Source organism: Pleurodeles waltl, chromosome 7, assembly GCF_031143425.1.
Source record: "Pleurodeles waltl isolate 20211129_DDA chromosome 7, aPleWal1.hap1.20221129, whole genome shotgun sequence".
NCBI lineage: Eukaryota > Metazoa > Chordata > Amphibia > Caudata > Salamandridae > Pleurodeles > Pleurodeles waltl.
In genome coordinates, this window is record NC_090446.1 from 446,817,998 (window position 1) to 446,831,486 (window position 13,489).

Here is a 13,489-nt window from a genome sequence, read left to right on the forward strand (position 1 = left end):
ACTTGAAGCCCCAGAAAGATGAAGCTGAGTTATAGGCCCTACAGCCTTGCCCTACGGTGATGCAATTTTGACTTTTATGCTTTGCTTTGAAGTTATGCTATAATATAATCACATGTATTTACTGTGTACATTGCAACTGAGAAGTACTTTGATATATTTTGCTTTCATTGCTGCGACTACTTTTGAACGTGTGCTTCCAATCTACTAATTTCGTCTCTCAGGAACCTTGTGGTGAAGTAATAATAACAATAAATGTCTTCTTTAAATTAAGAAGTGCATTCCAGAGAGGTTTTGTAAGCTCGGTCATAAGATAAGAGAAGGAAAGCAGAACAACCCCGGAGACAAATGAGCTCATAGTCACTTTCTTATTGAAGTACATTAGAGATCCCAAGAAGGTCATAGATCGCTCATGGCAGTCTTGTCAGGACAAGCTTCTGGACCTGACAGGGCCAATCACCAAGCTTAAATCTCTTGAAGTTCTTTGCGGTTGGGCCCAGATAGAAGTCATTTTGTTGGGCAATGTGAATTGTGACCTCTCAGCAGAGAGATGGTGTTCGCTCTTGATTAAGGTGGATCAAAAGATGGGGGATCTGGCTGTTTCCAAGGCGGGTCCTTCTACACATGGGTGTTAGTTTGGGGACCCCTTCATTAAAGAATAAGTCAAGTTTGAGGCCAAGTTCAGTTCTTTGGATAAGGCTCAGGTGTCCATCAGAAAGATTTTTTCCTTTAAGATTTTTGCAGGGACCAGGCCTAGAAAGGGGCCATTTTAACTCCAATGCCTCTCCTAAAGGCCAAGGCTCCTGCCAGGGGCCATTTCAAAATGCCACAAAATTTGGCAATTTTTATCCATCCAGATGATTCCATCATTTCTGTGATTGCATTGGAGGTGGTCATGGACATGCCCAAGGATCTGCCCAAGGTAAGGGCTCTCCGTTCTTCCAAGTTAAAAAAAAGAGGGAAGGTTAGCTCTGTTTGCGCAGATTTGGATGGAGGTCACGTCTGATGTGTGGGTCCTGCAGATGATCCAGGGTTTTCTTCTGAAATTCATGGGGACCCCAGTTCAAGGCTGCCTTCCCAGTCCTTGTCCTTTTCAGCAGGTCAGACAGAACTCGTAAACCAGGAGGTACAAGAACTTTTAGAAAAACAGCAATCGTTCCTTCATAACTCCACCCATCGGAATTTGTCAGCAACATTGTTATGGTTGACAAATTGACAGGGATCAGCATCCTGTTTTCAACCTCAGGGAGGTGAAAAATTGTTGTTTTATCGCCATTTCAAGATGGAAGGAATCCATCTTCTGCGGGACCTCCTGCACCGGGGGGTTGGCTGGTCCGCTTGTACGTAAAGGGTGTGTATCTAACGGTTCCTATCTTCCCTGCTCATTGCTGTTTTTTACAGTTCGTCTGTGTTAGAAATGGGGTCTTTAGTTGGCAGTGGTTTTCACCCTGTCCAAGTAGGGACCCTCCCTCTAGTCAGAGTAAGGGAGCCACACAGCTAAGATAACCCCTGCTCACCCCCTTGGTAGCTTGGCACAAGCAGTCAGGTTTATCTCAGAGGCAATGTGTAAAGTGTTTGCACACACACACAACAGTAACACAGTGAAAACACAACAAAAGGACTCCACACCAGTTTAGAAAAATAGCTAATATTTATCTGACTAAAACAAGACCAAAACAACAAAAATCCAACACACACGAGCAAAGATACACATTTTTAAAGGTTAAATCTCAATAAAGCACTTAAAAAAATAGCTCCCTCTGGGGCTATCACAACATCGTTGACGGAGTCGATCCCAACAGTCAGGAGCTACACGCAATGGAGTGTGGGCCAGTGATAAGTCCACAGTACCTTTGGTAAACAATGAAACAAAGACATTGCACGGAGTCGGAGAGATGAGGCGCCACTTGAGCCAGCGCGACGTTGGTTTCTTACTGCTACCGGGGAGGTGTTGCATTGGTTCCTTACTGCCAGGCAGGGAAGGTGAGGCGGTGGTTACTTACGGTTGTAGGGGAGGTGATGCAGCGTCGGTGGCAAGGCATCAGTTCCTTAGTATTCTGCAGGGTCGATGAATCCAGCAGGTCATGACAGGCGGCGTCAAATTTGCGGTGTTGCGATCACACCACCGGGCCACAGGTGCTGTGGTGGAGTGTGGTGTCTCAGACATTGGGGATACGGCACTCAGGACTCATGCTGTAGCGGCACTTCAGAAGTGCTGCAACGGCATCGGGCAGGAGGCGAAGGTCACGGTCATTGCACTCAGTGGGGACCACTGCTCCTGGTGCAGTCAGTGGCACAGAGTCAGACAGTGGCACCGGTTTCGAAGTCACTCTGGAGTCAATGCATATGGTTTCTTCTTGGTTACACCAGAACTCACTCCCAAGGGCCCAGGAACTGTATTTAACACACACTTGATGAGGCAGGACCCTCAGCAAGAGAGTCCAGGCACTGGTAGATGAAGTCTTTGATATCGCTGAGACTTCTAACAGGTGGCAAGCTCAGATCAAGCCCTTGCAGAACCCTAGAAAGCAGGATGTAGAAAGCAAAGTCCACTCCTTTCACTTCCAGGACAGAAGCAGCAAGCAGTAGGCTAGAACAGCAAAGCAACAGGCAGAGTGGCAGTCCCTCCTTCGGCATCTAGCTCTTCTTCGTGGCACAATGCCCTCAGTCCAGAAGTCCAGGCACTGGTAGATGAAGTCTTTGATATCGCTGAGACTTCTAACATGTGGCAAGCTCAGATCAAGCCCTTGCAGAACCCTGGAAAGCAGGATGTAGAAAGCAAAGTCCACTCCTTTCACTTCCAGGACAGAAGCAGCAAGCAGTAGGCTAGCACAGCAAAGCAACAGGCAGAGTGGCAGTCCCTCCTTCGGCATCTAGCTTTTCTTCGTGGCAGAATGCCCTCAGTCCAGAAGTGTTTTGAAATTGTGGTCTCGGAGGCCCAATACTTATAATAATTTCGGCTTTTAAAGTAGGCAAACTTCAAAGGAAAGTCTTTGTAGTGCACAAGACCCTGTCTTTCCTGCCCAGGTCTCAGACACACTCGGGTGGTTGGGGACTGCTTTGTGTAAGGACAAGCACAGCCATATCTAGGTGCAAGTGTCAGCTCATCCCTCCACTTTAGCCCAGGAAGACCCATCAGTATATGCAGGACACACCTCAGCACCATTTGTGTGACAGTCTAGAGTAAATTCACAAACAGCCCAACAGTCGTCCTGACCCAGAGGTGTATTCCAAAACCAGGCAGAGGCACAGAATGGTTAAGTAAGAAAATGCCCACTTTCTAAAAGTGCCATTTTCAAACTTACAATTTAAAATCCAACTTCACCAAAAGATGTATTTTTACATTGTGAGTTCATAGACCCCAAACTCCAAATCTCTATCTGCTCCCAATGGGAAATTACACTCAAAAGATATTTCAAAGCAATCCCCATGTTAACCTATGGGAGAGATAAGCCTTACAATAGTGAAAACCACATTTAGCAGTATTTCATTATTAGACATGTAAAACACACATGTACATGTCCTAATCTTTAAATACACTGCACTGTGCCCATGGGTAAAACTTGAGCCTACCTTAGGGGTGACTTATATGTAGTAAAAGGGAAGGTTTTGGACCTGACAAGTGGGTCCACTTGCCAGGTTAAACTGCTATTCCAAATTTCCCACACAGACACTGCAGTGGCAGGTCTGAGACATGTTTACAGGGCTACTCGTGGGGGTGGCACAATATGTGCTGCAGGCCCACTAGTAGTGGGAAGATGGCGATAATTCATCAAGAGATCAATAAAACGATGTTCAAGTCGCAGGCATCACTCAGCTGGCTCATCTGGTGGGGCTCTTAGCATCCTCCATCTGGTGATTTTTCCATGCCCCCTGCATTACGGGGCACTGCAACAATTGAAGGTGCAATATCTCTGACAAGGCACATTGTATTCGACAAAGGTTCTGATATCGGAGGAGGCCAGGGTAAAAATGCAATGGTGGTTGAATCACATGGAAGCCTGGAAGGGACAACCATCATCGGCTCCGCACCGGCTCTGGTGATCGAGTCCACTGCCAGCAGACTGGGCTTGGTTGGAGTGTCCACAGGAGGAAAATGGTCATCCAAAAAGCAAATTCTTCACATCAACTGCCTAGAACTCCTAGCAGGGTCTTTTGCGATTTGCTGTTGGACGAAGGACAAGGTGAGTTGCTCAGTGTTTCTAAAAATGGACATCTCGGCAGTCTGGTATATCAATCGCCTGGGGGGTCCCAGGTCGAAGATGCTGGCAAACCTGGCGAAGAGTTTCTTGGGCTACTATCTGGAAAGCAGCTTTTTGGTGACGGCAGAATACCTTCTGGGGAAGTCCCAACGAGGTCACCGATTGGCATTGCTGCCACCTACGGGATCTCAGTGCATGGCAACTGCATCCAGAAGTGTTTCAAGTCCTCAGAAGACACTAGGGGCTTTCTCAGTGGTCCTCTTTGCTTTGTGTCTCGACCATCAGCTGGACTGGTGCTTCAGTTGGAGGCTGCATCCATTGGCAGAAGCGTTGGATGCACTCCTCCAGGATTGGAGCAGGGAAGAGGGATATGCCTTATCCCCATTTGCGATGTTTATGCAAGTGGTCACGCAAGTCAGGCGGCAGCCAGTTAACCTCATGGTGATCATGACGATTTGGAGACTACAAGTCTGGTTTCCAGTGATGATGGAACTTTCCTGCGATTTTCCAATCCGGCTACCCCACAGTCAGAATATTCTGTAGGATCCGTTAAGGAACCCTCATCACCTAGTTCTGGAAGGGAATCTTCCTCTCATGGCTTGGTGGATTTCAGATCTTGATGGAAGATCAGTGGACTTTCAGAGGAAGCTCAGGACCCCTTGTCTAAAGCCTGAGTAGAGGGCACAAATAGAAGATACTGGTATGCATGGGGCAGATGGGTGCGTTGGTGTGTGCAGAGAGATGCTGATCCCGTGACATCAGGAGTTGTTCTCATTGTGAATTTTTTATCCTTGATAGTGAGTGGCGGTATGGCTTAGAGGTCAGGAAATACTTTCAGTTCGGCTATGTCGGCAGGCCATCTTCCTATAGAGGGCTTTCCAGTGGAAGAGCGTTCTTTGATAAGGAAATTGATGAGGGAAGTATGATTATTGATTCCTCCTTCTGTCAGGTATTCATCTCTGTGGAATGTTAATGAGTCCGTAATTTGTTTCGGTCATGGCCAAGTAATAAGTATCTGTACAGCAGCTAAGTTGGCCATGTTGCTGTGCTTGATCTCCTGCAAGAGGATTTCCGATGTCAGAACGCTGGATATTACAGGTAGGGTATTTACCCTTGAAGGGTCTCTTTCCATATTACAAGACAAACAAAATGTAATTTAAGAGTGGTTTCTAATTCTAGATTTGTCAGTGTCCCACAATTGTGTGTGGTTGAATGCCTACAAGCTTATGAAGCTTTAATGGAGGAGGCGTTAAGGCAATGCCTTCTCCCATCATAGCCCGTTGGGTTAAATATGTTATGCAAGAAGCGGGCATTGATACATCTGTATTTGGTGCACATTCAGCAAGAGGGTCTGTGGACTCTAAAGCATTTTCTTTGAGGGTTCGTCTCGAAGGCATAGTGAAGATATAGTGAATGCAGCTGACTGGTCTTCAGAGTACGCCTTTAACACATTCTACTTTAAACCGGTAGTGGATATGGCTACTTTGGTGGTGAATAAACTTTGAATGAGCATAAACCTCACCTCTGCTCCTGACATAGAATATAACATTTCCTAGTTTTTGTAACGGGAAGTTTCAATTCTATTAAGGACTCTGAGGTGAGGATTATTCCTGCCTAATCAAGGCTGATTTCCCTCCCAGAGATGGATTATTCGTGAGCCAATTATTGAGTTTCTAGTACAGATAGATATAATTCAGTTATGGTATCAATTGCTTTATAGGGTTAAGAGAAGGTCGCTTAGCTTGATGATGTATAAATTGTGATACATTTTTTCCAGTGATTATGTTTATAGTTTGAATACGAATTTTAATTGTAATTGGGAATGGATTTTACAAGTTTGTTTTTCTGGTAATATTTATGGAAGGACGTCACTAAGCAGGAGTGAGCCACAGTTGAGAGAATGTTTGAGTATGGACAGCAATTTTCGCACAAAGAAAGAGGGGGGATAAACAGCGATAATGGACTATATGCAATGAACTGTGTGTTGATTGGTTATGACATTTTCTTCTTTCCCTTATGGTTTCTTGGGAAAGGTAGTTTTGTTGCTGATGTTCAGTAAAATGGATAAAAATGAGCATAATCCTCACCTCCGAGTCCATAATTTAATTGAAACTTTCTGTTGCAAAAGCTAGGAAATGTTATATTCTTGGAGGAGGTGATTAGAGCGTGTGACAGGCCTTGACATTTTATTTTTGGCAGCTTTACACAGAAAAACAGAGTTCAGAACTCTATTTTTGTTTGTGCTATGTTATTAAACTGTCAAAAATGAAATGCCATTAGATCCAATTCAGGCAGACTGCCTTCTATTGCAATACAAGTCATTAGGAAAAATACACTCTCCCGACTATTTTTTAAAATCTCCCTTATGCCTGTGCTAAAATGTTGGAACGTATGATGACTTTGTCGTTGTGTAATGTAACTGGAGCTCATGTAATGAATTCCAATACCTTCGGGTTGAGTTTGCGCTATATAAAACTGCCAAAACTAAAAAAAGCTTATGCCCCATAATCTAAAACGTAACCATCCCTGCTGGTAATGTTAAGAAACTTAATACATGGCTTGATAGGGACCTGTTTGAAAGTCATTTTTAGGTTGAGCTTGGCAGTGAGCAGCGCTGTCTTCAATACGTGCTGTATTCAATTTGGGGATTTAACCACACCCACTCTTGCCATTTATTCTTTGTTGTACTTGACTTAAATGCTTCACTTGTATGGGTGTATTGCGCTAAATGTCACTCCTTTTGAGTGCTAAGTTCACGCCCATGGGACTTCACTAAGAAAACATTTTTGTTGGGCATCACACTAAATCACGCTTCCTCCTGTTACGTGTGATGGTCCCTCCTCCAGTCTGGTTTCGGTTTTGCCTTTAATCCCAGTTGCGATCCTTTTTCCACACGGCGTGGCATCATGCTTCATGTTACGTATTATTCTACTTTTTTGTGATTAATCAAAGCCTGTTTGGCTAAAATACTTATCACATTGCATTTTGTCATCATCATCCATTATTTGTCACTGGGTACCCGTAAATGCACAGTTGAAACAATGCTTCTATCTCCCATACTGTGCTTGGAGTGTTGATTTTATTTTTATATCCAAAATGGGGCATCTATCCCTTTGTCACTGCCTGTCGGTACTTCCCGACATAGAGTGCTTGGTTGTCACAGAGTGATTTTAAGTTCCCACAGCGCTTCGTCTACCTCTGCATTCTTATGAATGTTGAAGTTGGTGATTTTTGCCATTTTACTTTCTTTACACTCTTGCAGTCATAACATGCCCTACTTGTTAATGGCAGTGTTTCAACAATATATTTATTGCCTTTTTTGCCCACTGTGTGGAATTGTCAGAATAGGGAAAGAGTAGATGCACACTTCCTCTCAAGAAGAGATAATGTCAGAAGGGCAATTACCTATTTCGTTCTGCTGACATGTACCCACTAGTTCTGGTGCTCAGGAATATAAAAAGTTGTGGTTCATGTTTTTGACAGGACTTGTGCAATGGCTACAACCCTCCTCATGACGAGGAGCAGCAGGGGGTGATTTCTGATGAGCATTTTTTTGTTCATCAAGGAATACATTGTAGTTGTGGTTTCGAAATGATGGCCTCACAGTTCTTGGTGTGCTTTATTTTTCTATTATATTTTCTTGTAATTCTCCTCCTTGTACATTGAACTCTAACATGTGCAGTGAGTTTGTACAGCAAAACACATCTTGGCCTATGCACTGGAGCTAAACAACAGACACCATTATCATTTTTAATGCTGACACTTGTTTGACCTCCTGTTTAAGAGCTATGGGTGGTCATTACAACATTGGCGGTAAAAGCCGCTTACCGCCATGCAGAAGACCGCCAACATACCGCTGCGGCTGCGGAATTCCGCCACAGCTATTATGACCCACATCTCGAAATCCGACAAAATTCAGACACCCACACAAGTCCGCCACACCAAAGGTCAGTGATAAACTGGCAAAAACCAAACCTCCACTGTCACACCAACAGAAATACGCCCACGCTATCACGACCCACGAATCCACACGGCGGTCTTTCAACCGCGGTATTCCATTGGCGGTACACACCGCAGCGCCCAAAATACACACACAATTACAAAACACAGCCACATTGGACAATTCAAAATACACACAGCTGATACACATACACACACCACTCCCAAACACCCATTACAATATAAAACACACACCCACATCACCCACAAACCCCTACGACCAATATTACAGAGAGAAGGCCAGAGAGAGACACCACCATCCACAAACTAGCATCCACAGGCACTCAACACCATCACCCACACAACTTCCACGCACAAAACACCACACACCACTACATATCACCCCACTTATCACCACACACACCACCCCACATATCACCTACACCACCCCATGGCACGGCAAAGACACCCCTGGTTTTCGGAGGAGGAGCTCAGGGTCATGTGGAGGAAATCGTCCGGGTAGAGCCACAGCTATTTGGATCCCAGGTGCAGCACACCTCAATTGCAAGAAAGATGGAGCTATGGCGAAGAATAGTCGACAGGGTCAACACAGTGGGACAACACCCAAGAAATCGGGACGACATCAGGAAGAGGTGGAACGACCTACAGGGGAATGTGCGTTCTGTGGTCTCCAGACACCACCTGGCGGTTCAGCGGACTGGCGGCGGACCCCCACCTCCTCCCCCACAACTAACAACATGGGAGGAGCAGGTATTGGCGATTCTGCATCCTGAGGCCCTCGCAGGAGTCGGTGGAGGAATGAACTCTGGTAAGTCAAACCTTTAACTACCGTATCCCCCACCCTACCTGCATGCTATCACAGACCCCCACCCTCGCCCCCTCCCCTATCACTCCAACTCCTCACAAATGTATTAATATCACAAACCACCCATCCCAACACCAAGCCCTGCATGCAACACCAACGCATGGACACCCATCACTAAAGCATGCCCAATGCACATACTCATACACCCCCCTAAACCATCATCACATAGGAATGCAAGCACTGGGGTACATGGTCACCCACCCATTGCCCACCATAACACACACAGATGCAATAATTAAGCTTTTACAACCCTGCAGGACCACTACCCAATGTCACCAGGCAGGAGGGTCCAGACATGTCCACCCCACCCACAGAAGAGGCCCACAGTGATGACAGCAGCTCTGTCCAACTGGATCCAGATGACCAGCCCGGACCATCGTGGGCCTCGGGACAGTCGGTTCCCCTCACACAGGCACAGGCCACCACAGACCTTCCACCCTCTGGTAACACCAGCACAGCACCCACCCAGCGGGCCCATACCTCCATCCCCAGGACACATCAATCAGCTGTGTGTCCACCAATACAGGGAACCCAGGATAACCCACCACCCCAACAACAACAGGGACCTGGGGGCAGTGGCAGTGGGCACACGGTCCAGGGGACGGAGGCAAAGGAACACAGGGGAACTGGGAGGGCTGCTGTGTGACAGGGGGTGGACAGGCCAAGGGAACCTACTCTCCACGAGGCCCTCTCCTCCATCATGGGAGCATACCACCACTCCCAGGAGACAATGGCAACGGTCCTGGCCAAGTTTCAGGAGACCCAGCGCATGCAGGAGTGTAGGAAAGTACCATCTTGCCTGGCATGTTACCCCCATTTTTCACTGTATATATGTTGTTTTAGTTGTATGTGTCACTGGGACCCTGGTAACCCAGGGCCCCAGTGCTCATAAGTGTGCCTGAATGTGTTACCTGTGTAGTGACTAACTGTCTCACTGAGGCTCTGCTAATCAGAACCTCAGTGGTTATGCTCTCTCATTTCTTTCCAAATTGTCACTGACAGGCTAGTGACCATTTTTACCAATTTACATTGGCTTACTGGAACACCCTTATAATTCCCTAGTATATGGTACTGAGGTACCCAGGGTATTGGGGTTCCAGGAGATCCCTATGGGCTGCAGCATTTCTTTTGCCACCCATAGGGAGCTCTGACAAATCTTACACAGGCCTGCCACTGCAGCCTGAGTGAAATAACGTCCACGTTATTTCACAGCCATTTTACACTGCACTTAAGTAACTTATAAGTCACCTATATGTCTAACCTTTACCTGGTAAAGGTTAGGTGCAAAGTTACTTAGTGTGAGGGCACCCTGGCACTAGCCAAGGTGCCCACACATTGTTCAGAGCCAATTCACTGAACTTTGTGAGTGCGGGGACACCATTACACGCGTGCACTACATATAGGTCACTACCTATATGTAGCTTCACCATGGTAACTCCGAATATGGCCATGTAACATGTCTATGATCATGGAATTGCCCCCTCTATGCCATCCTGGCATTGTTGGTACAATTCCATGATCCCAGTGGTCTGTAGCACAGACCCTGGTACTGCCATACTGCCCTTCCTGGGGTTTCTCTGCAGCTGCTGCTGCTGCCAACCCCTCAGACAGGCAGCTGCCCTCCTGGGGTCCAGCCAGGCCTGGCCCAGGATGGCAGAACAAAGAACTTCCTCTGAGAGAGGGTGTGACACCCTCTCCCTTTGGAAAATGGTGTGAAGGCAGGGGAGGAGTAGCCTCCCCCAGCCTCTGGAAATGCTTTGTTGGGCACAGATGTGCCCAATTCTGCATAAGCCAGTCTACACCGGTTCAGGGACCCCTTAGCCCCTGCTCTGGCGCGAAACTGGACAAAGGAAAGGGGAGTGACCACTCCCCTGACCTGCACCTCCCCTGGGAGGTGTCCAGAGCTCCTCCAGTGTGCTCCAGACCTCTGCCATCTTGGAAACAGAGGTGCTGCTGGCACACTGGACTGCTCTGAGTGGCCAGTGCCACCAGGTGACGTCAGAGACTCCTTGTGATAGGCTCCTTCAGGTGTTAGTAGCCTTTCCTCTCTCCTAGGTAGCCAAACCCTCTTTTCTGGCTATTTAGGGTCTCTGTCTCTGGGGAAACTTCAGATAACGAATGCATGAGCTCAGCCGAGTTCCTCTGCATCTCCCTCTTCACCTTCTGATAAGGAATCGACCGCTGACCGCGCTGGAAGCCTGCAAACCTGCAACATAGTAGCAAAGACGACTACTGCAACTCTGTAACGCTGATCCTGCCGCCTTCTCGACTGTTTTCCTGCTTGTGCATGCTGTGGGGGTAGTCTGCCTCCTCTCTGCACCAGAAGCTCCGAAGAAATCTCCCGTGGGTCGACGGAATCTTCCCCCTGCAACCGCAGGCACCAAAAAGCTGCATTACCGGTCCCTTGGGTCTCCTCTCAGCACGACGAGCGAGGTCCCTCGAATCCAGCGACACCGTCCAAGTGACTCCCACAGTCCAGTGACTATTCAGCCCAAGTTTGGTGGAGGTAAGTCCTTGCCTCACCTCGCTGGGCTGCATTGCTGGGAACCGCGACTTTGCAAGCTTCTCCGGCCCCTGTGCACTTCCGGCGGAAATCCTGTGTGCACAGCCAAGCCTGGGTCCACGGCACTCTAACCTGCATTGCACGACTTTCTAAGTTGGTCTCCGGCGACGTGGGACTCCTTTGTGCAACTTCGGCGAGCACCGTTTCACGCATCCTCGTAGTGCCTGTTTCTGGCACTTCTCCGGGTGTTACCTGCTTCAGTGAGGGCTCTTTGTCTTGCTCGACGTCCCCTCTCTCTGCAGGTCCAATTTGCAACCTTCTGGTCCCTCCTGGGCCCCAGCAGCGTCCAAAAACGCCAAACGCACGATTTGCGTGTAGCAAGGCTTGTTGGCGTCCATCCGGCGGGAAAACACTTCTGCACGACTCTCCAAGGCGTGGGGGATCCATCCTCCAAAGGGGAAGTCTCTAGCCCTTGTCGTTCCTGCAGTATTCACAGTTCTTCAGCCTAGTAAGAGCTTCTTTGCACCAACCGCTGGCATTTCTTGGGCATCTGCCCAGCTACGAGCTGCTTGTGACTTTTGGACTTGGTCCCCTTGTTCCACAGGTACCCTCAGACAGGAATCCATCGTTGTTGCATTGCTGATTTGTGTTTTCCTTGCATTCTCCCTCTAACACGACTATTTTGTCCTTAGGGGAACTTTAGTGCACTTTGCACTCACTTTTCAGGGTCTTGGGGAGGGTTATTTTGCTAACTCTCACTATTTTCTAATAGTCCCAGCGACCCTCTACAAGGTCACATAGGTTTGGGGTCCATTCGTGGTTCGCATTCCACTTCTGGAGTATATGGTTTGTGTTGCCCCTATCCCTATGTTTCCCCATTGCATCCTATTGTAACTATACATTGTTTGCACTGTTTTCTAAGACTATACTGCATATTTTTGCTATTGTGTATATATATCTTGTGTATATTTCCTATCCTCTCACTGAGGGTACACTCTAAGATACTTTGGCATATTGTCATAAAAATAAAGTACCTTTATTTTTAGTATAACTGTGTATTGTGTTTTCTTATGATATTGTGCATATGACACTAAGTGGTACTGTAGTAGCTTCACACGTCTCCTAGTTCAGCCTGAGCTGCTTTGCTAAGCTACCATTATCTATCAGCCTAAGCTGCTAGACACCCTATACACTAATAAGGGATAACTGGGCCTGGTGCAAGGTGCAAGTACCCCTTGGTACTCACTACAAGCCAGTCCAGCCTCCTACATTGGTTGTGCAGCGGTGGGATAAGTGCTTTGAGACTACTTACCACTCTTGTCATTGTACTTTTCATAAGAGAAAAATATACAAAACAAGGTCAGTGTATATACACATAGCCAAAAAGTTTTGCATTTCCTCTTTTCACTCTTTTCTAAGTGCTGAAAAGTACTTCTAAACTTTCATAAAGTTCTTAAAAGTTTAAAAAGTTTTTTCTGTCTTTCCAAAAAGTTCTGAAAACTTTTTTCTCTTTGTCTATCACTTTAACTCTCTCTAAAAAATGTCTGGCACAGGCCAAAAAGTTGAACTGTCCAAACTTGCATATGATCACCTTAGCTGGAAAGGAGCAAGGAGTCTCTGCATAGAGAGAGGTTTGAGTGTAGGGAAGAATCCTTCTTTAGAACTGTTAATTAATATGCTTAGAGTACAGGATAAGGCCATAAGTGCCCAATCTGTAGAAAAAGTAGCTAATGGTTCTCAATCTGATCCAGAGACTCCCCCAGGAAAAGGTTCAGGAAAGAAACTTCTCAGCCTGCCCATTACTAGACAGTCTAGCATAGTTGGTACAGAGGTTGAATCACACCATACTGATGGTGTGCTCTCACATTATACTGGTAGCCAAGCTGTTAGGGTGCCCTCTGTAAGGGACAGGTCTCCTTCTGTTCATTCCCATCATACCTCTGTATCTAGAAATGTCCCTCC